The sequence below is a fragment of the Cyanistes caeruleus genome, chromosome 14, assembly GCF_971803275.1.
Source record: "Cyanistes caeruleus chromosome 14, bCyaCae1.hap1.1, whole genome shotgun sequence".
Taxonomy (NCBI): Eukaryota; Metazoa; Chordata; class Aves; order Passeriformes; family Paridae; genus Cyanistes; species Cyanistes caeruleus.
Window position 1 is genome coordinate 516,494 of NC_141714.1, and position 27,286 is coordinate 543,779.

Here is a 27,286-nt window from a genome sequence, read left to right on the forward strand (position 1 = left end):
CTTTGTGTGCCTCATTTCACATGTCCAATTTCAAGGGCCACTAAAAGAGGCTCATGTTTGCCTTGCTACCCACAAGTGCTGTAGGTATTTCCAGGAGAAGAGGGAAAACATCGCTGTCCAGTGGTGTGGTAGAAATGCCACCACAACTGTGATTGTGTGAGCAAAGCCAGCCAGTGCTTTTTGGGGCAGCAGCAGCAGCTGAGAGTGTGGCAGAGCGGTTTTGATACTCTTTTTAGAGTCCTGCAAACATTGTTCCCGAAACAACCCACAGCTTTGCAAATGTGCCCGAAGAAAATGCAAAGAGAACTGGGGTGTGAAAATCAAAGACTGTTTATCTGTAGAAGAAAAGGAACAAGAATGAACTACACCACATATTTACACTGTAAGAATATTGGTAACAACAACAACAACAACAACAACAACAACAAACAATAGAACCTATTTACCTGAGAACAGCTCTAACAAAACTCTATGAAACGTATTTACAGACAACTTAAACAAACTCTAAAACCTCTATCCTGAACACAACAACTGTAAAACGTATGTACAGCAGGGTGGCATCTGTGTCTGTGATGTCCCTAAGTCCTGGAAGAAAAACAAGTAGCACGGTCAGTGCAGTCAGGCACGGAAGGGTTGTTCCATGTGCTGCCGGGCTGGGACACTGGCCCAGTGGGACTCTGCTGCCAGAAGGGAGCCTGGCTGGGGGCTGTGGCCCAGGCACTGGAACAGGACTTGTGTGGCCCACAGCAAGCCCAGGCCAGGCCAGGGATGGCCAGCAGAATCCAGTGCATGGGCTAGCGTGTCCCTGAGCAGGAAGTGCCCAGCCTGGCCCCAGGCTGGCAGCAGGGGCCCCACTCTGCCTGTGGGGAGCACCTGCCTGTTCTGCTGCTGGCATCGGTCTTCATCCCAAGACCATGTCTTCCTCCTTGTCTTTTAGATCAATATCCATCTCTTCAATATAATCTTTCGTTTCCACCTCCATCTCTTCCTCTGTCTCGTACATATCCACATCCATCTCTTCCTCTCCAGTATCCTCTCCGTCCACTTCCATGGCTTCTTCTCTATCAGTCTGTGTATCGACGTCCGTCTCCTCCTCTCCGTCTGTGCCAGCCTGCAGAGGTAGCAAAATTTCCCAGCCTGTCCCACAGAGCTCCAGCCCAGCCAGGCAGCTGCGGGGTGTCCGCCTCCGTGGAATAGTAGCATACCTCTTTTGGAACAAATGCAGACATCCTGCAGGGATGGAGAGCAAAATCCAAGCGATGGGGAGCTTTGGGGACTGCTGGGGGAATCAGGGAGCAGGTGGCAACAAGGTGACAGGGGTAGGCTTGGAGCAGGGTGAATGAAGAGCGTGCTGGCACAAGGAGCCAAGGGTTGTGTTGTGGCCGTTGCTGGATGCTGGAAGTTCTAGCTGGAGCGTGCACTGTGACATCACCGCCAGGAGTTCAGGCCCAGGCTGAAGTGGACAACGGAGACCGTAGAATGAATGATGGAATCCCTGGGTGCTTGGGCTTGGAAGGGACCCTAAAGACCATCTTGTTCCAAGCGGAGCGATCTTCCCCTAGAATAGGTTGCTCAGAGCCCCGCTCCCAGCTGGCCTTGGATGTTGCCAAGGATGGAGCATCCCCAGCCTCTGTGCACAGCCTGGGCCAGTGCCCCAGCAGCCGGAGTGGAAAAGAGCAGCTTCATTAGATCCAACTTCAAGCTCACTCCTGCAGTTGAAAGGCTTCTCCTCTCTGTGCCCATCTTTCCTAGAGCTGCAGGGAGGCCTCGCCAGCCCCCTTCTCTTTCCAGGCTGAGCATCCCCAGCCCCACACGGACAGCAGTCCGATGCGTGGCAGTCAAGGCTAAAGGGTAGCAAATGGCTACATCAGGAAGTGAGAGATGGAAGCTTTTGGAGATGGAAGCTTTACCTCTAAATGTAGAAAAGAAAGAAAAGTGGAGGGGGAAATGGTGGGACTCTGGATCTGTTCTAACTGGCGAGGATTTTCTTTTCTTCTTTTCTGTCGTGCTAACCCAAGTTTTGTTGTTTGAAAGGAGGTTTAGCAAAATATCCATCGTCTTCTCCACTGCTGAAACACTGAACAACACCTGGGCAGGCTGAGGATGCAGAGCAAAACCTGCAAATATCTACTGCTGATCGTGATCCTGGGGAATGCAGCTAAAGCCAGCCAAAAGCAATTTCTGGAAAGTCAAGCCTGCTCTACGTTTTCTGGAGTTTGGTTGTGCCAACTTCACCAGTCATTTCTAAAAAAGGAAAAGAAACTCCAAGCAAAACAGAGAAAAACACAAAGAAACCAACCCAAAGAAACCAATCAAACAAACAGATAAAACACCCCCAATCAAACCAAAGGCAATGAGAAGTTAGGACTAGTTGTAAGGATATCACAGCAGGCGAATGGCTGCTTCCTACTTGGATCACCATCCAAAGCCACCTAGAACAACTTGTCCAAAACATATCCAACAGGACAAATGGAAAAAGTGATCCATGGCAGCTCTGCATTGTGGTGAAGGATGAGCATGCAGTGGTCCAGATGCAGCATTGCCCACCCTCCAGGCTGCTGTTTGCTCTGCTGAAAGACTCTTGCAGGACTGTGGCCCCTCTCCATGCAATGGAAATCATTGCCACAGCTCTCAGTTGAGGCACTGGCATTTCCAGAGCCAGATTCAGGCACAATCCTACTGCCTGCTGAGCATCTGGGAAAGGTGCTGAGCATCTTCAGGCCTAGAAGCACAAAAGAGCTCAGGCTCTCCCCGAACTGGGTTTTCAGGGCAGCTTTCCATATCTCTGCAAGATTTCTTCATCCCTCAACACGTCTGACTTTATGATGTCCAACGATGCATTTGGGTTTCTTCCGTCCTCTTGTGTGCCCGTGAGTAACCTTCCACGTGGATGAAGGAGATTGTGTACAGGACAATTGATTGCGGCATTGCCATTTGGCTTCACTGTCACTCAGTTGAACACGGTCCTTATCTAAGAAGGACTTCCAAGAAATGGGTAGGAGTTTTGGCTGTGAGAGGAGCAGAAAGCACATTTTCTACAGCAAATTGCTAGCTGATGCACTTTCCTCCCTGCCAAAATAGTGATTGCCATTCATCTTCCTGGGAAGAATGTAAAGACCCATTCAGAGATGCCAGGTTCAGCTGGCCTGTGGCTTTGTGTGCCTCATTTCACATGTCCAATTTCAAGGGCCACTAAAAGAGGCTCATGTTTGCCTTGCTACCCACAAGTGCTGTAGGTATTTCCAGGAGAAGAGGGAAAACATCGCTGTCCAGTGGTGTGGTAGAAAAGCCACCACAACTGTGATTGTGTGAGCAAAGCCAGCCAGTGCTTTTTGGGGCAGCAGCAGCAGCTGAGAGTGTGGCAGAGCGGTTTTGATACTCTTTTTAGAGTCCTGCAAACATTGTTCCCGAAACAACCCACAGCTTTGCAAATGTGCCCGAAGAAAATGCAAAGAGAACTGGGGTGTGAAAATCAAAGACTGTTTATCTGTAGAAGAAAAGGAACAAGAATGAACTACACCACCTATTTACACTGTAAGAATATTGGTAACAACAACAACAACAACAACAACAACAAACTATAGAACCTATTTACCTGAGAACAGCTCTAACAAAACTCTATGAAACGTATTTACAGACAACTTAAACAAACTCTAAAACCTCTATCCTGAACACAACAACTGTAAAACGTATGTACAGCAGGGTGGCATCTGTGTCTGTGATGTCCCTAAGTCCTGGAAGAAAAACAAGTAGCACGGTCAGTGCAGTCAGGCACGGAAGGGTTGTTCCATGTGCTGCCGGGCTGGGACACTGGCCCAGTGGGACTCTGCTGCCAGAAGGGAGCCTGGCTGGGGGCTGTGGCCCAGGCACTGGAACAGGACTTGTGTGGCCCACAGCAAGCCCAGGCCAGGCCAGGGATGGCCAGCAGAATCCAGTGCATGGGCTAGCGTGTCCCTGAGCAGGAAGTGCCCAGCCCGGCCCCAGGCTGGCAGCAGGGGCCCCACTCTGCCTGTGGGGAGCACCTGCCTGTTCTGCTGCTGGCATCGGTCTTCATCCCAAGACCATGTCTTCCTCCTTGTCTTTTAGATCAATATCCATCTCTTCAATATAATCTTTCGTTTCCACCTCCATCTCTTCCTCTGTCTCGTACATATCCACATCCATCTCTTCCTCTCCAGTATCCTCTCCGTCCACTTCCATGGCTTCTTCTCTATCAGTCTGTGTATCGACGTCCGTCTCCTCCTCTCCGTCTGTGCCAGCCTGCAGAGGTAGCAAAATTTCCCAGCCTGTCCCACAGAGCTCCAGCCCAGCCAGGCAGCTGCGGGGTGTCCGCCTCCGTGGAATAGTACCATACCTCTTTTGGAACAAATGCAGACATCCTGCAGGGATGGAGAGCAAAATCCAAGCGATGGGGAGCTTTGGGGACTGCTGGGGGAATCAGGGAGCAGGTGGCAACAAGGTGACAGGCGTAGGCTTGGAGCAGGGTGAAGAGCGTGCTGGCACAAGGAGCCAAGGGTTGTGTTGTGGCCGTTGCTGGATGCTGGAAGTTCTAGCTGGAGCGTGCACTGTGACATCACCGCCAGGAGTTCAGGCCCAGGCTGAAGTGGACAACGGAGACCGTAGAATGAATGATGGAATCCCTGGGTGCTTGGGCTTGGAAGGGACCCTAAAGACCATCTTGTTCCAAGCGGAGCAATCTTCGCCCAGAAGAGGTTGCTCAGAGCCCCGCTCCCAGCTGGCCTTGGATGTTGCCAAGGATGGAGCATCCCCAGCCTCTGTGCACAGCCTGGGCCAGTGGCCCAGCAGCCGGAGTGGAAAAGAGCAGCTTCATTAGATCCAACTTCAAGCTCACTCCTGCAGTTGAAAGGCTTCTCCTCTCTGTGCCCATCTTTCCTAGAGCTGCAGGGAGGCCTCGCCAGCCCCCTTCTCTTTCCAGGCTGAGCATCCCCAGCCCCACACGGACAGCAGTCCGATGCGTGGCAGTCAAGGCTAAAGGGTAGCAAATGGCTACATCAGGAAGTGAGAGATGGAAGCTTTTGGAGATGGAAGCTTTACCTCTAAATGTAGAAAAGAAAGAAAAGTGGAGGGGGAAATGGTGGGACTCTGGATCTGTTCTAACTGGCGAGGATTTTCTTTTCTTCTTTTCTGTCGTGCTAACCCAAGTTTTGTTGTTTGAAAGGAGGTTTAGCAAAATATCCATCGTCTTCTCCATTGCTGAAACACTGAACAACACCTGGGCAGGCTGAGGATGCAGAGCAAAACCTGCAAATATCTACTGCTGATCGTGATCCTGGGGAATGCAGCTAAAGCCAGCCAAAAGCAATTTCTGGAAAGTCAAGCCTGCTTTACGTTTTCTGGAGTTTGCTTGTGCCAACTTCACCAGTCATTTCTAAAAAAGGAAAAGAAACTCCAAGCAAAAGAGAGAAAAACACAAAGAAACCAACCCAAAGAAACCAATCAAACAAACAGATAAAACACCCCCAATCAAACCAAAGGCAATGAGAAGTTAGGACTAGTTGTAAGGATATCACAGCAGGCGAATGGCTGCTTCCTACTTGGATCACCATCCAAAGCCACCTAGAACAACTTCTCCAAAACATATCCAACAGGACAAATGGAAAAAGTGATCCATGGCAGCTCTGCATTGTGGTGAAGGATGAGCATGCAGTGGTCCAGATTGCCCACCCTCCAGGCTGCTGTTTGCTCTGCTGAAAGACTCTTGCAGGACTGTGGCCCCTCTCCATGCAATGGAAATCATTGCCACAGCTCTCAGTTGAGGCACTGGCATTTCCAGAGCCAGATTCAGGCACAATCCTACTGCCTGCTGAGCATCTGGGAAAGCTGCTGAGCATCTTCAGGCCTACAAGCACAAAAGAGCTCAGGCTCTCCCCAAACTGGGTTTTCAGGGCAGCTTTCCATATCTCTGCAAGATTTCTTCATCCCTCAACACGTCTGACTTTATGATGTCCAACGATGCATTTGGGTTTCTTCCGTCCTCTTGTGTGCCCGTGAGTAACCTTCCACGTGGATGAAGGAGATTGTGTACAGGACAATTGATTGCGGCATTGCCATTTGGCTTCACTGTCACTCAGTTGAACACGGTCCTTATCTAAGAAGGACTTCCAAGAAATGGGTAGGAGTTTTGGCTGTGAGAGGAGCAGAAAGCACATTTTCTACAGCAAATTGCTAGCTGATGCACTTTCCTCCCTGCCAAAATAGTGATTGCCATTCATCTTCCTGGGAAGAATGTAAAGACCCATTCAGAGATGCCAGGTTCAGCTGGCCTGTGGCTTTGTGTGCCTCATTTCACATGTCCAATTTCAAGGGCCACTAAAAGAGGCTCATGTTTGCCTTGCTACCCACAAGTGCTGTAGGTATTTCCAGGAGAAGAGGGAAAACATCGCTGTCCAGTGGTGTGGTAGAAATGCCACCACAACTGTGATTGTGTGAGCAAAGCCAGCCAGTGCTTTTTGGGGCAGCAGCAGCAGCTGAGAGTGTGGCAGAGCGGTTTTGATACTCTTTTTAGAGTCCTGCAAACATTGTTCCCGAAACAACCTACAGCTTTGCAAATGTGCCCGAAGAAAATGCAAAGAGAACTGGGGTGTGAAAATCAAAGACTGTTTATCTGTAGAAGAAAAGGAACAAGAATGAACTACACCACATATTTACACTGTAAGAATATTGGTAACAACAACAACAACAACAACAACAACAACAAACAATAGAACCTATTTACCTGAGAACAGCTCTAACAAAACTCTATGAAACGTATTTACAGACAACTTAAACAAACTCTAAAACCTCTATCCTGAACACAACAACTGTAAAACGTATGTACAGCAGGGTGGCATCTGTGTCTGTGATGTCCCTAAGTCCTGGAAGAAAAACAAGTAGCACGGTCAGTGCAGTCAGGCACGGAAGGGTTGTTCCATGTGCTGCCGGGCTGGGACACTGGCCCAGTGGGACTCTGCTGCCAGAAGGGAGCCTGGCTGGGGGCTGTGGCCCAGGCACTGGAACAGGACTTGTGTGGCCCACAGCAAGCCCAGGCCAGGCCAGGGATGGCCAGCAGAATCCAGTGCATGGGCTAGCGTGTCCCTGAGCAGGAAGTGCCCAGCCCGGCCCCAGGCTGGCAGCAGGGGCCCCACTCTGCCTGTGGGGAGCACCTGCCTGTTCTGCTGCTGGCATCGGTCTTCATCCCAAGACCATGTCTTCCTCCTTGTCTTTTAGATCAATATCCATCTCTTCAATATAATCTTTCGTTTCCACCTCCATCTCTTCCTCTGTCTCGTACATATCCACATCCATCTCTTCCTCTCCAGTATCCTCTCCGTCCACTTCCATGGCTTCTTCTCTATCAGTCTGTGTATCGACGTCCGTCTCCTCCTCTCCGTCTGTGCCAGCCTGCAGAGGTAGCAAAATTTCCCAGCCTGTCCCACAGAGCTCCAGCCCAGCCAGGCAGCTGCGGGGTGTCCGCCTCCGTGGAATAGTACCATAGCTCTTTTGGAACAAATGCAGACATCCTGCAGGGATGGAGAGCAAAATCCAAGCGATGGGGAGCTTTGGGGACTGCTGGGGGAATCAGGGAGCAGGTGGCAACAAGGTGACAGGGGTAGGCTTGGAGCAGGGTGAAGAGCGTGCTGGCACAAGGAGCCAAGGGTTGTGTTGTGGCCGTTGCTGGATGCTGGAAGTTCTAGCTGGAGCGTGCACTGTGACATCACCGCCAGGAGTTCAGGCCCAGGCTGAAGTGGACAACGGAGACCGTAGAATGAATGATGGAATCCCTGGGTGCTTGGGCTTGGAAGGGACCCTAAAGACCATCTTGTTCCAAGCGGAGCAATCTTTGCCCAGAATAGGTTGCTCAGAGCCCCGCTCCCAGCTGGCCTTGGATGTTGCCAAGGATGGAGCATCCCCAGCCTCTGTGCACAGCCTGGGCCAGTGCCCCAGCAGCCGGAGTGGAAAAGAGCAGCTTCATTAGATCCAACTTCAAGCTCACTCCTGCAGTTGAAAGGCTTCTCCTCTCTGTGCCCATCTTTCCTAGAGCTGCAGGGAGGCCTCGCCAGCCCCCTTCTCTTTCCAGGCTGAGCATCCCCAGCCCCACACGGACAGCAGTCCGATGCGTGGCAGTCAAGGCTAAAGGGTAGCAAATGGCTACATCAGGAAGTGAGAGATGGAAGCTTTTGGAGATGGAAGCTTTACCTCTAAATGTAGAAAAGAAAGAAAAGTGGAGGGGGAAATGGTGGGACTCTGGATCTGTTCTAACTGGCGAGGATTTTCTTTTCTTCTTTTCTGTCGTGCTAACCCAAGTTTTGTTGTTTGAAAGGAGGTTTAGCAAAATATCCATCGTCTTCTCCATTGCTGAAACACTGAACAACACCTGGGCAGGCTGAGGATGCAGAGCAAAACCTGCAAATATCTACTGCTGATCGTGATCCTGGGGAATGCAGCTAAAGCCAGCCAAAAGCAATTTCTGGAAAGTCAAGCCTGCTTTACGTTTTCTGGAGTTTGGTTGTGCCAACTTCACCAGTCATTTCTAAAAAAGGAAAAGAAACTCCAAGCAAAACAGAGAAAAACACAAAGAAACCAACCCAAAGAAACCAATCAAACAAACAGATAAAACACCCCCAATCAAACCAAAGGCAATGAGAAGTTAGGACTAGTTGTAAGGATATCACAGCAGGCGAATGGCTGCTTCCTACTTGGATCACCATCCAAAGCCACCTAGAACAACTTCTCCAAAACATATCCAACAGGACAAATGGAAAAAGTGATCCATGGCAGCTCTGCATTGTGGTGAAGGATGAGCATGCAGTGGTCCAGATTGCCCACCCTCCAGGCTGCTGTTTGCTCTGCTGAAAGACTCTTGCAGGACTGTGGCCCCTCTCCATGCAATGGAAATCATTGCCACAGCTCTCAGTTGAGGCACTGGCATTTCCAGAGCCAGATTCAGGCACAATCCTACTGCCTGCTGAGCATCTGGGAAAGCTGCTGAGCATCTTCAGGCCTACAAGCACAAAAGAGCTCAGGCTCTCCCCAAACTGGGTTTTCAGGGCAGCTTTCCATATCTCTGCAAGATTTCTTCATCCCTCAACACGTCTGACTTTATGATGTCCAACGATGCATTTGGGTTTCTTCCGTCCTCTTGTGTGCCCGTGAGTAACCTTCCACGTGGATGAAGGAGATTGTGTACAGGACAATTGATTGCGGCATTGCCATTTGGCTTCACTGTCACTCAGTTGAACACGGTCCTTATCTAAGAAGGACTTCCAAGAAATGGGTAGGAGTTTTGGCTGTGAGAGGAGCAGAAAGCACATTTTCTACAGCAAATTGCTAGCTGATGCACTTTCCTCCCTGCCAAAATAGTGATTGCCATTCATCTTCCTGGGAAGAATGTAAAGACCCATTCAGAGATGCCAGGTTCAGCTGGCCTGTGGCTTTGTGTGCCTCATTTCACATGTCCAATTTCAAGGGCCACTAAAAGAGGCTCATGTTTGCCTTGCTACCCACAAGTGCTGTAGGTATTTCCAGGAGAAGAGGGAAAACATCGCTGTCCAGTGGTGTGGTAGAAATGCCACCACAACTGTGATTGTGTGAGCAAAGCCAGCCAGTGCTTTTTGGGGCAGCAGCAGCAGCTGAGAGTGTGGCAGAGCGGTTTTGATACTCTTTTTAGAGTCCTGCAAACATTGTTCCCGAAACAACCCACAGCTTTGCAAATGTGCCCGAAGAAAATGCAAAGAGAACTGGGGTGTGAAAATCAAAGACTGTTTATCTGTAGAAGAAAAGGAACAAGAATGAACTACACCACATATTTACACTGTAAGAATATTGGTAACAACAACAACAACAACAAACTATAGAACCTATTTACCTGAGAAGAGATCTAACAAAGCTCTATGAAACGTATTTACAGGCAACTTAAACAAACTCTAAAACTTCTATCCTGAACACAACAACTGTAAAACGTATGTACAGCAGGGTGGCATCTGTGTCTGTGATGTCCCTAAGTCCTGGAAGAAAAACAAGTAGCACGGTCAGTGCAGTCAGGCACGGAAGGGTGTTCCATGTGCTGCCGGGCTGGGACACTGGCCCAGTGGGACTCTGCTGCCAGAAGGGAGCGTGGCTGGGGGCTGTGGCCCAGGCACTGGAACAGGGCTTGTGTGGCCCACAGCAAGCCCAGGCCAGGCCAGGGATGGCCAGCAGAATCCAGTGCATGGGCTAGCGTGTCCCTGAGCAGGAAGTGCCCAGCCCGGCCCCAGGCTGGCAGCAGGGGCCCCACTCTGCCTGTGGGGAGCACCTGCCTGTTCTGCTGCTGGCATCGGTCTTCATCCCAAGACCATGTCTTCCTCCTTGTCTTTTAGATCAATATCCATCTCTTCAATATAATCTTTCGTTTCCACCTCCATCTCTTCCTCTGTCTCGTACATATCCACATCCATCTCTTGCTCTCCAGTATCCTCTCCGTCCACTTCCATGGCTTCTTCTCTATCAGTCTGTGTATCGACGTCCGTCTCCTCCTCTCGGTCTGTGCCAGCCTGCAGAGGTAGCAAAATTTCCCAGCCTGTCCCACAGAGCTCCAGCCCAGCCAGGCAGCTGCGGGGTGTCCGCCTCCGTGGAATAGTACCATACCTCTTTTGGAACAAATGCAGACATCCTGCAGGGATGGAGAGCAAAATCCAAGCGATGGGGAGCTTTGGGGACTGCTGGGGGAATCAGGGAGCAGGTGGCAACAAGGTGACAGGGGTAGGCTTGGAGCAGGGTGAATGAAGAGCGTGCTGGCACAAGGAGCCAAGGGTTGTGTTGTGGCCGTTGCTGGATGCTGGAAGTTCTAGCTGGAGCGTGCACTGTGACATCACCGCCAGGAGTTCAGGCCCAGGCTGAAGTGGACAACGGAGACCGTAGAATGAATGATGGAATCCCTGGGTGCTTGGGCTTGGAAGGGACCTTAAAGACCATCTTGTTCCAAGCGGAGCAATCTTCGCCCAGAAGAGGTTGCTCAGAGCCCCGCTCCCAGCTGGCCTTGGATGTTGCCAAGGATGGAGCATCCCCAGCCTCTGTGCACAGCCCGGGCCAGTGGCCCAGCAGCCGGAGTGGAAAAGAGCAGCTTCATTAGATCCAACTTCAAGCTCACTCCTGCAGTTGAAAGGCTTCTCCTCTCTGTGCCCATCTTTCCTAGAGCTGCAGGGAGGCCTCGCCAGCCCCCTTCTCTTTCCAGGCTGAGCATCCCCAGCCCCACACGGACAGCAGTCCGATGCGTGGCAGTCAAGGCTAAAGGGTAGCAAATGGCTACATCAGGAAGTGAGAGATGGAAGCTTTTGAAGATGGAAGCTTTACCTCTAAATGTAGAAAAGAAAGAAAAGTGGAGGGGGAAATGGTGGGACTCTGGCTCTGTTCTAACTGGCGAAGATTTTCTTTTCTTCTTTTCTGTCGTGCTAACCCAAGTTTTGTTGTTTGAAAGGAGGTTTAGCAAAATATCCATCGTCTTCTCCACTGCTGAAACACTGAACAACACCTGGGCAGGCTGAGGATGCAGAGCAAAACCTGCAAATATCTACTGCTGATCGTGATCCTGGGGAATGCAGCTAAAGCCAGCCAAAAGCAATTTCTGGAAAGTCAAGCCTGCTTTACGTTTTCTGGAGTTTGGTTGTGCCAACTTCACCAGTCATTTCTAAAAAAGGAAAAGAAACTCCAAGCAAAACAGAGAAAAACACAAAGAAACCAACCCAAAGAAACCAATCAAACAAACAGATAAAACACCCCCAATCAAACCAAAGGCAATGAGAAGTTAGGACTAGTTGTAAGGATATCACAGCAGGCGAATGGCTGCTTCCTACTTGGATCACCATCCAAAGCCACCTAGAACAACTTCTCCAAAACATATCCAACAGGACAAATGGAAAAAGTGATCCATGGCAGCTCTGCATTGTGGTGAAGGATGAGCATGCAGTGGTCCAGATGCAGCATTGCCCACCCTCCAGGCTGCTGTTTGCTCTGCTGAAAGACTCTTGCAGGACTGTGGCCCCTCTCCATGCAATGGAAATCATTGCCACAGCTCTCAGTTGAGGCACTGGCATTTCCAGAGCCAGATTCAGGCACAATCCTACTGCCTGCTGAGCATCTGGGAAAGCTGCTGAGCATCTTCAGGCCTAGAAGCACAAAAGAGCTCAGGCTCTCCCCGAACTGGGTTTTCAGGGCAGCTTTCCATATCTCTGCAAGATTTCTTCATCCCTCAACACGTCTGACTTTATTATGTCCAACGATGCATTTGGGTTTCTTCCGTCCTCTTGTGTGCCCGTGAGTAACCTTCCACGTGGATGAAGGAGATTGTGTACAGGACAATTGATTGCGGCATTGCCATTTGGCTTCACTGTCACTCAGTTGAACACGGTCCTTATCTAAGAAGGACTTCCAAGAAATGGGTAGGAGTTTTGGCTGTGAGAGGAGCAGAAAGCACATTTTCTACAGCAAATTGCTAGCTGATGCACTTTCCTCCCTGCCAAAATAGTGATTGCCATTCATCTTCCTGGGAAGAATGTAAAGACCCATTCAGAGATGCCAGGTTCAGCTGGCCTGTGGCTTTGTGTGCCTCATTTCACATGTCCAATTTCAAGGGCCACTAAAAGAGGCTCATGTTTGCCTTGCTACCCACAAGTGCTGTAGGTATTTCCAGGAGAAGAGGGAAAACATCGCTGTCCTGTGGTGTGGTAGAAATGCCACCACAACTGTGATTGTGTGAGCAAAGCCAGCCAGTGCTTTTTGGGGCAGCAGCAGCAGCTGAGAGTGTGGCAGAGCGGTTGTGATACTCTTTTTAGAGTCCTGCAAACATTGTTCCCGAAACAACCTACAGCTTTGCAAATGTGCCCGAAGAAAATGCAAAGAGAACTGGGGTGTGAAAATCAAAGACTGTTTATCTGTAGAAGAAAAGGAACAAGAATGAACTACACCACATATTTACACTGTAAGAATATTGGTAACAACAACAACAACAACAAACTATAGAACCTATTTACCTGAGAAGAGATCTAACAAAGCTCTATGAAACGTATTTACAGGCAACTTAAACAAACTCTAAAACTTCTATCCTGAACACAACAACTGTAAAACGTATGTACAGCAGGGTGGCATCTGTGTCTGTGATGTCCCTAAGTCCTGGAAGAAAAACAAGTAGCACGGTCAGTGCAGTCAGGCACGGAAGGGTGTTCCATGTGCTGCCGGGCTGGGACACTGGCCCAGTGGGACTCTGCTGCCAGAAGGGAGCGTGGCTGGGGGCTGTGGCCCAGGCACTGGAACAGGGCTTGTGTGGCCCACAGCAAGCCCAGGCCAGGCCAGGGATGGCCAGCAGAATCCAGTGCATGGGCTAGCGTGTCCCTGAGCAGGAAGTGCCCAGCCCGGCCCCAGGCTGGCAGCAGATGCCCCACTCTGCCTGTGGGGAGCACCTGCCTGTTCTGCTGCTGGCATCGGTCTTCATCCCAAGACCATGTCTTCCTCCTTGTCTTTTAGATCAATATCCATCTCTTCAATAGAATCTTTCGTTTCCACCTCCATCTCTTCCTCTGTCTCGTACATATCCACATCCATCTCTTCCTCTCCAGTATCCTCTCCGTCCACTTCCATGGCTTCTTCTCTATCAGTCTGTGTATCGACGTCCGTCTCCTCCTCTCCGTCTGTGCCAGCCTGCAGAGGTAGCAAAATTTCCCAGCCTGTCCCACAGAGCTCCAGCCCAGCCAGGCAGCTGCGGGGTGTCCGCCTCCGTGGAATAGTACCATACCTCTTTTGGAACAAATGCAGACATCCTGCAGGGATGGAGAGCAAAATCCAAGCGATGGGGAGCTTTGGGGACTGCTGGGGGAATCAGGGAGCAGGTGGCAACAAGGTGACAGAGGTAGGCTTGGAGCAGGGTGAATGAAGAGCGTGCTGGCACAAGGAGCCAAGGGTTGTGTTGTGGCCGTTGCTGGATGCTGGAAGTTCTAGCTGGAGCGTGCACTGTGACATCACCGCCAGGAGTTCAGGCCCAGGCTGAAGTGGACAACGGAGACCGTAGAATGAATGATGGAATCCCTGGGTGCTTGGGCTTGGAAGGGACCTTAAAGACCATCTTGTTCCAAGCGGAGCAATCTTCGCCCAGAATAGGTTGCTCAGAGCCCCGCTCCCAGCTGGCCTTGGATGTTGCCAAGGATGGAGCATCCCCAGCCTCTGTGCACAGCCTGGGCCAGTGGCCCAGCAGCCGGAGTGGAAAAGAGCAGCTTCATTAGATCCAACTTCAAGCTCACTCCTGCAGTTGAAAGGCTTCTCCTCTCTGTGCCCATCTTTCCTAGAGCTGCAGGGAGGCCTCGCCAGCCCCCTTCTCTTTCCAGGCTGAGCATCCCCAGCCCCACACGGACAGCAGTCCGATGCGTGGCAGTCAAGGCTAAAGGGTAGCAAATGGCTACATCAGGAAGTGAGAGATGGAAGCTTTTGAAGATGGAAGCTTTACCTCTAAATGTAGAAAAGAAAGAAAAGTGGAGGGGGAAATGGTGGGACTCTGGCTCTGTTCTAACTGGCGAAGATTTTCTTTTCTTCTTTTCTGTCGTGCTAACCCAAGTTTTGTTGTTTGAAAGGAGGTTTAGCAAAATATCCATCGTCTTCTCCACTGCTGAAACACTGAACAACACCTGGGCAGGCTGAGGATGCAGAGCAAAACCTGCAAATATCTACTGCTGATCGTGATCCTGGGGAATGCAGCTAAAGCCAGCCAAAAGCAATTTCTGGAAAGTCAAGCCTGCTTTACGTTTTCTGGAGTTTGCTTGTGCCAACTTCACCAGTCATTTCTAAAAAAGGAAAAGAAACTCCAAGCAAAACAGAGAAAAACACAAAGAAACCAACCCAAAGAAACCAATCAAACAAACAGATAAAACACCCCCAATCAAACCAAAGGCAATGAGAAGTTAGGACTAGTTGTAAGGATATCACAGCAGGCGAATGGCTGCTTCCTACTTGGATCACCATCCAAAGCCACCTAGAACAACTTCTCCAAAACATATCCAACAGGAGAAATGGAAAAAGTGATCCATGGCAGCTCTGCATTGTGGTGAAGGATGAGCATGCAGTGGTCCAGATGCAGCATTGCCCACCCTCCAGGCTGCTGTTTGCTCTGCTGAAAGACTCTTGCAGGACTGTGGCCCCTCTCCATGCAATGGAAATCATTGCCACAGCTCTCAGTTGAGGCACTGGCATTTCCAGAGCCAGATTCAGGCACAATCCTACTGCCTGCTGAGCATCTGGGAAAGGTGCTGAGCATCTTCAGGCCTAGAAGCACAAAAGAGCTCAGGCTCTCCCCGAACTGGGTTTTCAGGGCAGCTTTCCATATCTCTGCAAGATTTCTTCATCCCTCAACACGTCTGACTTTATGATGTCCAACGATGCATTTGGGTTTCTTCCGTCCTCTTGTGTGCCCGTGAGTAACCTTCCACGTGGATGAAGGAGATTGTGTACAGGACAATTGATTGCGGCATTGCCATTTGGCTTCACTGTCACTCAGTTGAACACGGTCCTTATCTAAGAAGGACTTCCAAGAAATGGGTAGGAGTTTTGGCTGTGAGAGGAGCAGAAAGCACATTTTCTACAGCAAATTGCTAGCTGATGCACTTTCCTCCCTGCCAAAATAGTGATTGCCATTCATCTTCCTGGGAAGAATGTAAAGACCCATTCAGAGATGCCAGGTTCAGCTGGCCTGTGGCTTTGTGTGCCTCATTTCACATGTCCAATTTCAAGGGCCACTAAAAGAGGCTCATGTTTGCCTTGCTACCCACAAGTGCTGTAGGTATTTCCAGGAGAAGAGGGAAAACATCGCTGTCCTGTGGTGTGGTAGAAATGCCACCACAACTGTGATTGTGTGAGCAAAGCCAGCCAGTGCTTTTTGGGGCAGCAGCAGCAGCTGAGAGTGTGGCAGAGCGGTTTTGATACTCTTTTTAGAGTCCTGCAAACATTGTTCCCGAAACAACCTACAGCTTTGCAAATGTGCCCGAAGAAAATGCAAAGAGAACTGGGGTGTGAAAATCAAAGACTGTTTATCTGTAGAAGAAAAGGAACAAGAATGAACTACACCACATATTTACACTGTAAGAATATTGGTAACAACAACAACAACAACAAACTATAGAACCTATTTACCTGAGAAGAGATCTAACAAAGCTCTATGAAACGTATTTACAGGCAACTTAAACAAACTCTAAAACTTCTATCCTGAACACAACAACTGTAAAACGTATGTACAGCAGGGTGGCATCTGTGTCTGTGATGTCCCTAAGTCCTGGAAGAAAAACAAGTAGCACGGTCAGTGCAGTCAGGCACGGAAGGGTGTTCCATGTGCTGCCGGGCTGGGACACTGGCCCAGTGGGACTCTGCTGCCAGAAGGGAGCCTGGCTGGGGGCTGTGGCCCAGGCACTGGAACAGGGCTTGTGTGGCCCACAGCAAGCCCAGGCCAGGCCAGGGATGGCCAGCAGAATCCAGTGCATGGGCTAGCGTGTCCCTGAGCAGGAAGTGCCCAGCCCGGCCCCAGGCTGGCAGCAGGGGCCCCACTCTGCCTGTGGGGAGCACCTGCCTGTTCTGCTGCTGGCATCGGTCTTCATCCCAAGACCATGTCTTCCTCCTTGTCTTTTAGATCAATATCCATCTCTTCAATATAATCTTTCGTTTCCACCTCCATCTCTTCCTCTGTCTCGTACATATCCACATCCATCTCTTCCTCTCCAGTATCCTCTCCGTCCACTTCCATGGCTTCTTCTCTATCAGTCTGTGTATCGACGTCCGTCTCCTCCTCTCCGTCTGTGCCAGCCTGCAGAGGTAGCAAAATTTCCCAGCCTGTCCCACAGAGCTCCAGCCCAGCCAGGCAGCTGCGGGGTGTCCGCCTCCGTGGAATAGTACCATACCTCTTTTGGAACAAATGCAGACATCCTGCAGGGATGGAGAGCAAAATCCAAGCGATGGGGAGCTTTGGGGACTGCTGGGGGAATCAGGGAGCAGGTGGCAACAAGGTGACAGAGGTAGGCTTGGAGCAGGGTGAATGAAGAGCGTGCTGGCACAAGGAGCCAAGGGTTGTGTTGTGGCCGTTGCTGGATGCTAGAAGTTCTAGCTGGAGCGTGCACTGTGACATCACCGCCAGGAGTTCAGGCCCAGGCTGAAGTGGACAACGGAGACCGTAGAATGAATGATGGAATCCCTGGGTGCTTGGGCTTGGAAGGGACCTTAAAGACCATCTTGTTCCAAGCGGAGCAATCTTCGCCCAGAATAGGTTGCTCAGAGCCCCGCTCCCAGCTGGCCTTGGATGTTGCCAAGGATGGAGCATCCCCAGCCTCTGTGCACAGCCCGGGCCAGTGCCCCAGCAGCCGGAGTGGAAAAGAGCAGCTTCATTAGATCCAACTTCAAGCTCACTCCTGCAGTTGAAAGGCTTCTCCTCTCTGTGCCCATCTTTCCTAGAGCTGCAGGGAGGCCTCGCCAGCCCCCTTCTCTTTCCAGGCTGAGCATCCCCAGCCCCACACGGACAGCAGTCCGATGCGTGGCAGTCAAGGCTAAAGGGTAGCAAATGGCTACATCAGGAAGTGAGAGATGGAAGCTTTTGAAGATGGAAGCTTTACCTCTAAATGTAGAAAAGAAAGAAAAGTGGAGGGGGAAATGGTGGGACTCTGGCTCTGTTCTAACTGGCGAAGATTTTCTTTTCTTCTTTTCTGTCGTGCTAACCCAAGTTTTGTTGTTTGAAAGGAGGTTTAGCAAAATATCCATCGTCTTCTCCACTGCTGAAACACTGAACAACACCTGGGCAGGCTGAGGATGCAGAGCAAAACCTGCAAATATCTACTGCTGATCGTGATCCTGGGGAATGCAGCTAAAGCCAGCCAAAAGCAATTTCTGGAAAGTCAAGCCTGCTTTACGTTTTCTGGAGTTTGGTTGTGCCAACTTCACCAGTCATTTCTAAAAAAGGAAAAGAAACTCCAAGCAAAACAGAGAAAAACACAAAGAAACCAACCCAAAGAAACCAATCAAACAAACAGATAAAACACCCCCAATCAAACCAAAGTCAATGAGAAGTTAGGACTAGTTGTAAGGATATCACAGCAGGCGAATGGCTGCTTCCTACTTGGATCACCATCCAAAGCCACCTAGAACAACTTCTCCAAAACATATCCAACAGGAGAAATGGAAAAAGTGATCCATGGCAGCTCTGCATTGTGGTGAAGGATGAGCATGCAGTGGTACAGATTGCCCACCCTCCAGGCTGCTGTTTGCTCTGCTGAAGGACTCTTGCAGGACTGTGGCCCCTCTCCATGCAATGGAAATCATTGCCACAGCTCTCAGTTGAGGCACTGGCATTTCCAGAGCCAGATTCAGGCACAATCCTACTGCCTGCTGAGCATCTGGGAAAGGTGCTGAGCATCTTCAGGCCTAGAAGCACAAAAGAGCTCAGGCTCTCCCCGAACTGGGTTTTCAGGGCAGCTTTCCATATCTCTGCAAGATTTCTTCATCCCTCAACACGTCTGACTTTATTATGTCCAACGATGCATTTGGGTTTCTTCCGTCCTCTTGTGTGCCCGTGAGTAACCTTCCACGTGGATGAAGGAGATTGTGTACAGGACAATTGATTGCGGCATTGCCATTTGGCTTCACTGTCACTCAGTTGAACACGGTCCTTATCTAAGAAGGACTTCCAAGAAATGGGTAGGAGTTTTGGCTGTGAGAGGAGCAGAAAGCACATTTTCTACAGCAAATTGCTAGCTGATGGACTTTCCTCCCTGCCAAAATAGTGATTGCCATTCATCTTCCTGGGAAGAATGTAAAGACCCATTCAGAGATGCCAGGTTCAGCTGGCCTGTGGCTTTGTGTGCCTCATTTCACATGTCCAATTTCAAGGGCCACTAAAAGAGGCTCATGTTTGCCTTGCTACCCACAAGTGCTGTAGGTATTTCCAGGAGAAGAGGGAAAACATCGCTGTCCTGTGGTGTGGTAGAAATGCCACCACAACTGTGATTGTGTGAGCAAAGCCAGCCAGTGCTTTTTGGGGCAGCAGCAGCAGCTGAGAGTGTGGCAGAGCGGTTTTGATACTCTTTTTAGAGTCCTGCAAACATTGTTCCCGAAACAACCCACAGCTTTGCAAATGTGCCCGAAGAAAATGCAAAGAGAACTGGGGTGTGAAAATCAAAGACTGTTTATCTGTAGAAGAAAAGGAACAAGAATGAACTACACCACATATTTACACTGTAAGAATATTGGTAACAACAACAACAACAACAACAACAACAAACTATAGAACCTATTTACCTGAGAACAGCTCTAACAAAACTCTATGAAACGTATTTACAGACAACTTAAACAAACTCTAAAACCTCTGTCCTGAACACAACAACTGTAAAACGTATGTACAGCAGGGTGGCATCTGTGTCTGTGATGTCCCTAAGTCCTGGAAGAAAAACAAGTAGCACGGTCAGTGCAGTCAGGCACGGAAGGGTGTTCCATGTGCTGCCGGGCTGGGACACTGGCCCAGTGGGACTCTGCTGCCAGAAGGGAGCCTGGCTGGGGGCTGTGGCCCAGGCACTGGAACAGGGCTTGTGTGGCCCACAGCAAGCCCAGGCCAGGCCAGGGATGGCCAGCAGAATCCAGTGCATGGGCTAGCGTGTCCCTGAGCAGGAAGTGCCCAGCCCGGCCCCAGGCTGGCAGCAGGTGACCCACTCTGCCTGTGGGGAGCACCCGCCTGTTCTGCTGCTGGCATCGGTCTTCATCCCAAGACCATGTCTTCCTCCTTGTCTTTTAGATCAATATCCATCTCTTCAATATAATCTTTCGTTTCCACCTCCATCTCTTCCTCTGTCTCGTACATATCCACATCCATCTCTTGCTCTCCAGTATCCTCTCCGTCCACTTCCATGGCTTCTTCTCTATCAGTCTGTGTATCGACGTCCGTCTCCTCCTCTCGGTCTGTGCCAGCCTGCAGAGGTAGCAAAATTTCCCAGCCTGTCCCACAGAGCTCCAGCCCAGCCAGGCAGCTGCGGGGTGTCCGCCTCCGTGGAATAGTACCATACCTCTTTTGGAACAAATGCAGACATCCTGCAGGGATGGAGAGCAAAATCCAAGCGATGGGGAGCTTTGGGGACTGCTGGGGGAATCAGGGAGCAGGTGGCAACAAGGTGACAGAGGTAGGCTTGGAGCAGGGTGAATGAAGAGCGTGCTGGCACAAGGAGCCAAGGGTTGTGTTGTGGCCGTTGCTGGATGCTGGAAGTTCTAGCTGGAGCGTGCACTGTGACATCACCGCCAGGAGTTCAGGCCCAGGCTGAAGTGGACAACGGAGACCGTAGAATGAATGATGGAATCCCTGGGTGCTTGGGCTTGGAAGGGACCTTAAAGACCATCTTGTTCCAAGCGGAGCAATCTTCGCCCAGAATAGGTTGCTCAGAGCCCCGCTCCCAGCTGGCCTTGGATGTTGCCAAGGATGGAGCATCCCCAGCCTCTGTGCACAGCCCGGGCCAGTGGCCCAGCAGCCGGAGTGGAAAAGAGCAGCTTCATTAGATCCAACTTCAAGCTCACTCCTGCAGTTGAAAGGCTTCTCCTCTCTGTGCCCATCTTTCCTAGAGCTGCAGGGAGGCCTCGCCAGCCCCCTTCTCTTTCCAGGCTGAGCATCCCCAGCCCCACACGGACAGCAGTCCGATGCGTGGCAGTCAAGGCTAAAGGGTAGCAAATGGCTACATCAGGAAGTGAGAGATGGAAGCTTTTGAAGATGGAAGCTTTACCTCTAAATGTAGAAAAGAAAGAAAAGTGGAGGGGGAAATGGTGGGACTCTGGCTCTGTTCTAACTGGCGAAGATTTTCTTTTCTTCTTTTCTGTCGTGCTAACCCAAGTTTTGTTGTTTGAAAGGAGGTTTAGCAAAATATCCATCGTCTTCTCCACTGCTGAAACACTGAACAACACCTGGGCAGGCTGAGGATGCAGAGCAAAACCTGCAAATATCTACTGCTGATCGTGATCCTGGGGAATGCAGCTAAAGCCAGCCAAAAGCAATTTCTGGAAAGTCAAGCCTGCTTTACGTTTTCTGGAGTTTGCTTGTGCCAACTTCACCAGTCATTTCTAAAAAAGGAAAAGAAACTCCAAGCAAAACAGAGAAAAACACAAAGAAACCAACCCAAAGAAACCAATCAAACAAACAGATAAAACACCCCCAATCAAACCAAAGGCAATGAGAAGTTAGGACTAGTTGTAAGGATATCACAGCAGGCGAATGGCTGCTTCCTACTTGGATCACCATCCAAAGCCACCTAGAACAACTTCTCCAAAACATATCCAACAGGAGAAATGGAAAAAGTGATCCATGGCAGCTCTGCATTGTGGTGAAGGATGAGCATGCAGTGGTCCAGATGCAGCATTGCCCACCCTCCAGGCTGCTGTTTGCTCTGCTGAAAGACTCTTGCAGGACTGTGGCCCCTCTCCATGCAATGGAAATCATTGCCACAGCTCTCAGTTGAGGCACTGGCATTTCCAGAGCCAGATTCAGGCACAATCCTACTGCCTGCTGAGCATCTGGGAAAGGTGCTGAGCATCTTCAGGCCTAGAAGCACAAAAGAGCTCAGGCTCTCCCCGAACTGGGTTTTCAGGGCAGCTTTCCATATCTCTGCAAGATTTCTTCATCCCTCAACACGTCTGACTTTATTATGTCCAACGATGCATTTGGGTTTCTTCCGTCCTCTTGTGTGCCCGTGGGTAACCTTCCACGTGGATGAAGGAGATTGTGTACAGGACAATTGATTGCGGCATTGCCATTTGGCTTCACTGTCACTCAGTTGAACACGGTCCTTATCTAAGAAGGACTTCCAAGAAATGGGTAGGAGTTTTGGCTGTGAGAGGAGCAGAAAGCACATTTTCTACAGCAAATTGCTAGCTGATGCACTTTCCTCCCTGCCAAAATAGTGATTGCCATTCATCTTCCTGGGAAGAATGTAAAGACCCATTCAGAGATGCCAGGTTCAGCTGGCCTGTGGCTTTGTGTGCCTCATTTCACATGTCCAATTTCAAGGGCCACTAAAAGAGGCTCATGTTTGCCTTGCTACCCACAAGTGCTGTAGGTATTTCCAGGAGAAGAGGGAAAACATCGCTGTCCTGTGGTGTGGTAGAAATGCCACCACAACTGTGATTGTGTGAGCAAAGCCAGCCAGTGCTTTTTGGGGCAGCAGCAGCAGCTGAGAGTGTGGCAGAGCGGTTTTGATACTCTTTTTAGAGTCCTGCAAACATTGTTCCCGAAACAACCTACAGCTTTGCAAATGTGCCCGAAGAAAATGCAAAGAGAACTGGGGTGTGAAAATCAAAGACTGTTTATCTGTAGAAGAAAAGGAACAAGAATGAACTACACCACATATTTACACTGTAAGAATATTGGTAACAACAACAACAACAACAAACTATAGAACCTATTTACCTGAGAAGAGATCTAACAAAGCTCTATGAAACGTATTTACAGGCAACTTAAACAAACTCTAAAACTTCTATCCTGAACACAACAACTGTAAAACGTATGTACAGCAGGGTGGCATCTGTGTCTGTGATGTCCCTAAGTCCTGGAAGAAAAACAAGTAGCACGGTCAGTGCAGTCAGGCACGGAAGGGTGTTCCATGTGCTGCCGGGCTGGGACACTGGCCCAGTGGGACTCTGCTGCCAGAAGGGAGCGTGGCTGGGGGCTGTGGCCCAGGCACTGGAACAGGGCTTGTGTGGCCCACAGCAAGCCCAGGCCAGGCCAGGGATGGCCAGCAGAATCCAGTGCATGGGCTAGCGTGTCCCTGAGCAGGAAGTGCCCAGCCCGGCCCCAGGCTGGCAGCAGGGGCCCCACTCTGCCTGTGGGGAGCACCTGCCTGTTCTGCTGCTGGCATCGGTCTTCATCCCAAGACCATGTCTTCCTCCTTGTCTTTTAGATCAATATCCATCTCTTCAATATAATCTTTTGTTTCCACCTCCATCTCTTCCTCTGTCTCGTACATATCCACATCCATCTCTTCCTCTCCAGTATCCTCTCCGTCCACTTCCATGGCTTCTTCTCTATCAGTCTGTGTATCGACGTCCGTCTCCTTTTCTCGGTCTGTGCCAGCCTGCAGAGGTAGCAAAATTTCCCAGCCTGTCCCACAGAGCTCCAGCCCAGCCAGGCAGCTGCGGGGTGTCCGCCTCCGTGGAATAGTACCATACCTCTTTTGGAACAAATGCAGACATCCTGCAGGGATGGAGAGCAAAATCCAAGCGATGGGGAGCTTTGGGGACTGCTGGGGGAATCAGGGAGCAGGTGGCAACAAGGTGACAGAGGTAGGCTTGGAGCAGGGTGAATGAAGAGCGTGCTGGCACAAGGAGCCAAGGGTTGTGTTGTGGCCGTTGCTGGATGCTGGAAGTTCTAGCTGGAGCGTGCACTGTGACATCACCGCCAGGAGTTCAGGCCCAGGCTGAAGTGGACAACGGAGACCGTAGAATGAATGATGGAATCCCTGGGTGCTTGGGCTTGGAAGGGACCTTAAAGACCATCTTGTTTAAAGCGGAGCAATCTTCGCCCAGAAGAGGTTGCTCAGAGCCCCGCTCCCAGCTGGCCTTGGATGTTGCCAAGGATGGAGCATCCCCAGCCTCTGTGCACAGCCCGGGCCAGTGGCCCAGCAGCCGGAGTGGAAAAGAGCAGCTTCATTAGATCCAACTTCAAGCTCACTCCTGCAGTTGAAAGGCTTCTCCTCTCTGTGCCCATCTTTCCTAGAGCTGCAGGGAGGCCTCGCCAGCCCCCTTCTCTTTCCAGGCTGAGCATCCCCAGCCCCACACGGACAGCAGTCCGATGCGTGGCAGTCAAGGCTAAAGGGTAGCAAATGGCTACATCAGGAAGTGAGAGATGGAAGCTTTTGAAGATGGAAGCTTTACCTCTAAATGTAGAAAAGAAAGAAAAGTGGAGGGGGAAATGGTGGGACTCTGGCTCTGTTCTAACTGGCGAAGATTTTCTTTTCTTCTTTTCTGTCGTGCTAACCCAAGTTTTGTTGTTTGAAAGGAGGTTTAGCAAAATATCCATCGTCTTCTCCACTGCTGAAACACTGAACAACACCTGGGCAGGCTGAGGATGCAGAGCAAAACCTGCAAATATCTACTGCTGATCGTGATCCTGGGGAATGCAGCTAAAGCCAGCCAAAAGCAATTTCTGGAAAGTCAAGCCTGCTTTACGTTTTCTGGAGTTTGCTTGTGCCAACTTCACCAGTCATTTCTAAAAAAGGAAAAGAAACTCCAAGCAAAACAGAGAAAAACACAAAGAAACCAACCCAAAGAAACCAATCAAACAAACAGATAAAACACCCCCAATCAAACCAAAGGCAATGAGAAGTTAGGACTAGTTGTAAGGATATCACAGCAGGCGAATGGCTGCTTCCTACTTGGATCACCATCCAAAGCCACCTAGAACAACTTGTCCAAAACATATCCAACAGGAGAAATGGAAAAAGTGATCCATGGCAGCTCTGCATTGTGGTGAAGGATGAGCATGCAGTGGTCCAGATGCAGCATTGCCCACCCTCCAGGCTGCTGTTTGCTCTGCTGAAAGACTCTTGCAGGACTGTGGCCCCTCTCGATGCAATGGAAATCATTGCCACAGCTCTCAGTTGAGGCACTGGCATTTCCAGAGCCAGATTCAGGCACAATCCTACTGCCTGCTGAGCATCTGGGAAAGCTGCTGAGCATCTTCAGGCCTAGAAGCACAAAAGAGCTCAGGCTCTCCCCGAACTGGGTTTTCAGGGCAGCTTTCCATATCTCTGCAAGATTTCTTCATCCCTCAACACGTCTGACTTTATTATGTCCAACGATGCATTTGGGTTTCTTCCGTCCTCTTGTGTGCCCGTGAGTAACCTTCCACGTGGATGAAGGAGATTGTGTACAGGACAATTGATTGCGGCATTGCCATTTGGCTTCACTGTCACTCAGTTGAACACGGTCCTTATCTAAGAAGGACTTCCAAGAAATGGGTAGGAGTTTTGGCTGTGAGAGGAGCAGAAAGCACATTTTCTACAGCAAATTGCTAGCTGATGCACTTTCCTCCCTGCCAAAATAGTGATTGCCATTCATCTTCCTGGGAAGAATGTAAAGACCCATTCAGAGATGCCAGGTTCAGCTGGCCTGTGGCTTTGTGTGCCTCATTTCACATGTCCAATTTCAAGGGCCACTAAAAGAGGCTCATGTTTGCCTTGCTACCCACAAGTGCTGTAGGTATTTCCAGGAGAAGAGGGAAAACATCGCTGTCCTGTGGTGTGGTAGAAATGCCACCACAACTGTGATTGTGTGAGCAAAGCCAGCCAGTGCTTTTTGGGGCAGCAGCAGCAGCTGAGAGTGTGGCAGAGCGGTTTTGATACTCTTTTTAGAGTCCTGCAAACATTGTTCCCGAAACAACCTACAGCTTTGCAAATGTGCCCGAAGAAAATGCAAAGAGAACTGGGGTGTGAAAATCAAAGACTGTTTATCTGTAGAAGAAAAGGAACAAGAATGAACTACACCACATATTTACACTGTAAGAATATTGGTAACAACAACAACAACAACAAACTATAGAACCTATTTACCTGAGAAGAGATCTAACAAAGCTCTATGAAACGTATTTACAGGCAACTTAAACAAACTCTAAAACTTCTATCCTGAACACAACAACTGTAAAACGTATGTACAGCAGGGTGGCATCTGTGTCTGTGATGTCCCTAAGTCCTGGAAGAAAAACAAGTAGCACGGTCAGTGCAGTCAGGCACGGAAGGGTGTTCCATGTGCTGCCGGGCTGGGACACTGGCCCAGTGGGACTCTGCTGCCAGAAGGGAGCGTGGCTGGGGGCTGTGGCCCAGGCACTGGAACAGGGCTTGTGTGGCCCACAGCAAGCCCAGGCCAGGCCAGGGATGGCCAGCAGAATCCAGTGCATGGGCTAGCGTGTCCCTGAGCAGGAAGTGCCCAGCCCGGCCCCAGGCTGGCAGCAGGGGCCCCACTCTGCCTGTGGGGAGCACCTGCCTGTTCTGCTGCTGGCATCGGTCTTCATCCCAAGACCATGTCTTCCTCCTTGTCTTTTAGATCAATATCCATCTCTTCAATATAATCTTTCGTTTCCACCTCCATCTCTTCCTCTGTCTCGTACATATCCACATCCATCTCTTGCTCTCCAGTATCCTCTCCGTCCACTTCCATGGCTTCTTCTCTATCAGTCTGTGTATCGACGTCCGTCTCCTCCTCTCCGTCTGTGCCAGCCTGCAGAGGTAGCAAAATTTCCCAGCCTGTCCCACAGAGCTCCAGCCCAGCCAGGCAGCTGCGGGGTGTCCGCCTCCGTGGAATAGTACCATACCTCTTTTGGAACAAATGCAGACATCCTGCAGGGATGGAGAGCAAAATCCAAGCGATGGGGAGCTTTGGGGACTGCTGGGGGAATCAGGGAGCAGGTGGCAACAAGGTGACAGAGGTAGGCTTGGAGCAGGGTGAATGAAGAGCGTGCTGGCACAAGGAGCCAAGGGTTGTGTTGTGGCCGTTGCTGGATGCTGGAAGTTCTAGCTGGAGCGTGCACTGTGACATCACCGCCAGGAGTTCAGGCCCAGGCTGAAGTGGACAACGGAGACCGTAGAATGAATGATGGAATCCCTGGGTGCTTGGGCTTGGAAGGGACCCTAAAGACCATCTTGTTCCAAGCGGAGCAATCTTCGCCCAGAAGAGGTTGCTCAGAGCCCCGCTCCCAGCTGGCCTTGGATGTTGCCAAGGATGGAGCATCCCCAGCCTCTGTGCACAGCCCGGGCCAGTGGCCCAGCAGCCGGAGTGGAAAAGAGCAGCTTCATTAGATCCAACTTCAAGCTCACTCCTGCAGTTGAAAGGCTTCTCCTCTCTGTGCCCATCTTTCCTAGAGCTGCAGGGAGGCCTCGCCAGCCCCCTTCTCTTTCCAGGCTGAGCATCCCCAGCCCCACACGGACAGCAGTCCGATGCGTGGCAGTCAAGGCTAAAGGGTAGCAAATGGCTACATCAGGAAGTGAGAGATGGAAGCTTTTGAAGATGGAAGCTTTACCTCTAAATGTAGAAAAGAAAGAAAAGTGGAGGGGGAAATGGTGGGACTCTGGCTCTGTTCTAACTGGCGAAGATTTTCTTTTCTTCTTTTCTGTCGTGCTAACCCAAGTTTTGTTGTTTGAAAGGAGGTTTAGCAAAATATCCATCGTCTTCTCCACTGCTGAAACACTGAACAACACCTGGGCAGGCTGAGGATGCAGAGCAAAACCTGCAAATATCTACTGCTGATCGTGATCCTGGGGAATGCAGCTAAAGCCAGCCA

General features: G+C 50.3%; 1 long non-coding RNA gene across 1 annotated transcript; it reads right to left on the bottom strand.

The window, feature by feature from the left end:
- Window positions 1-9,743: 9,743 nt before the first annotated feature.
- LOC147650476 (uncharacterized) lies at window positions 9,744-14,867 on the bottom strand. The gene is made up of 5 exons (XR_015276239.1): window positions 13,763-14,867; window positions 13,435-13,668; window positions 10,624-13,143; window positions 10,296-10,529; window positions 9,744-10,004 (listed from the first exon to the last, which is right to left on the bottom strand). It is a non-coding gene; the product is annotated as an uncharacterized LOC147650476 (long non-coding RNA).
- Between the last annotated feature and the right edge of the window lie 12,419 nt (window positions 14,868-27,286).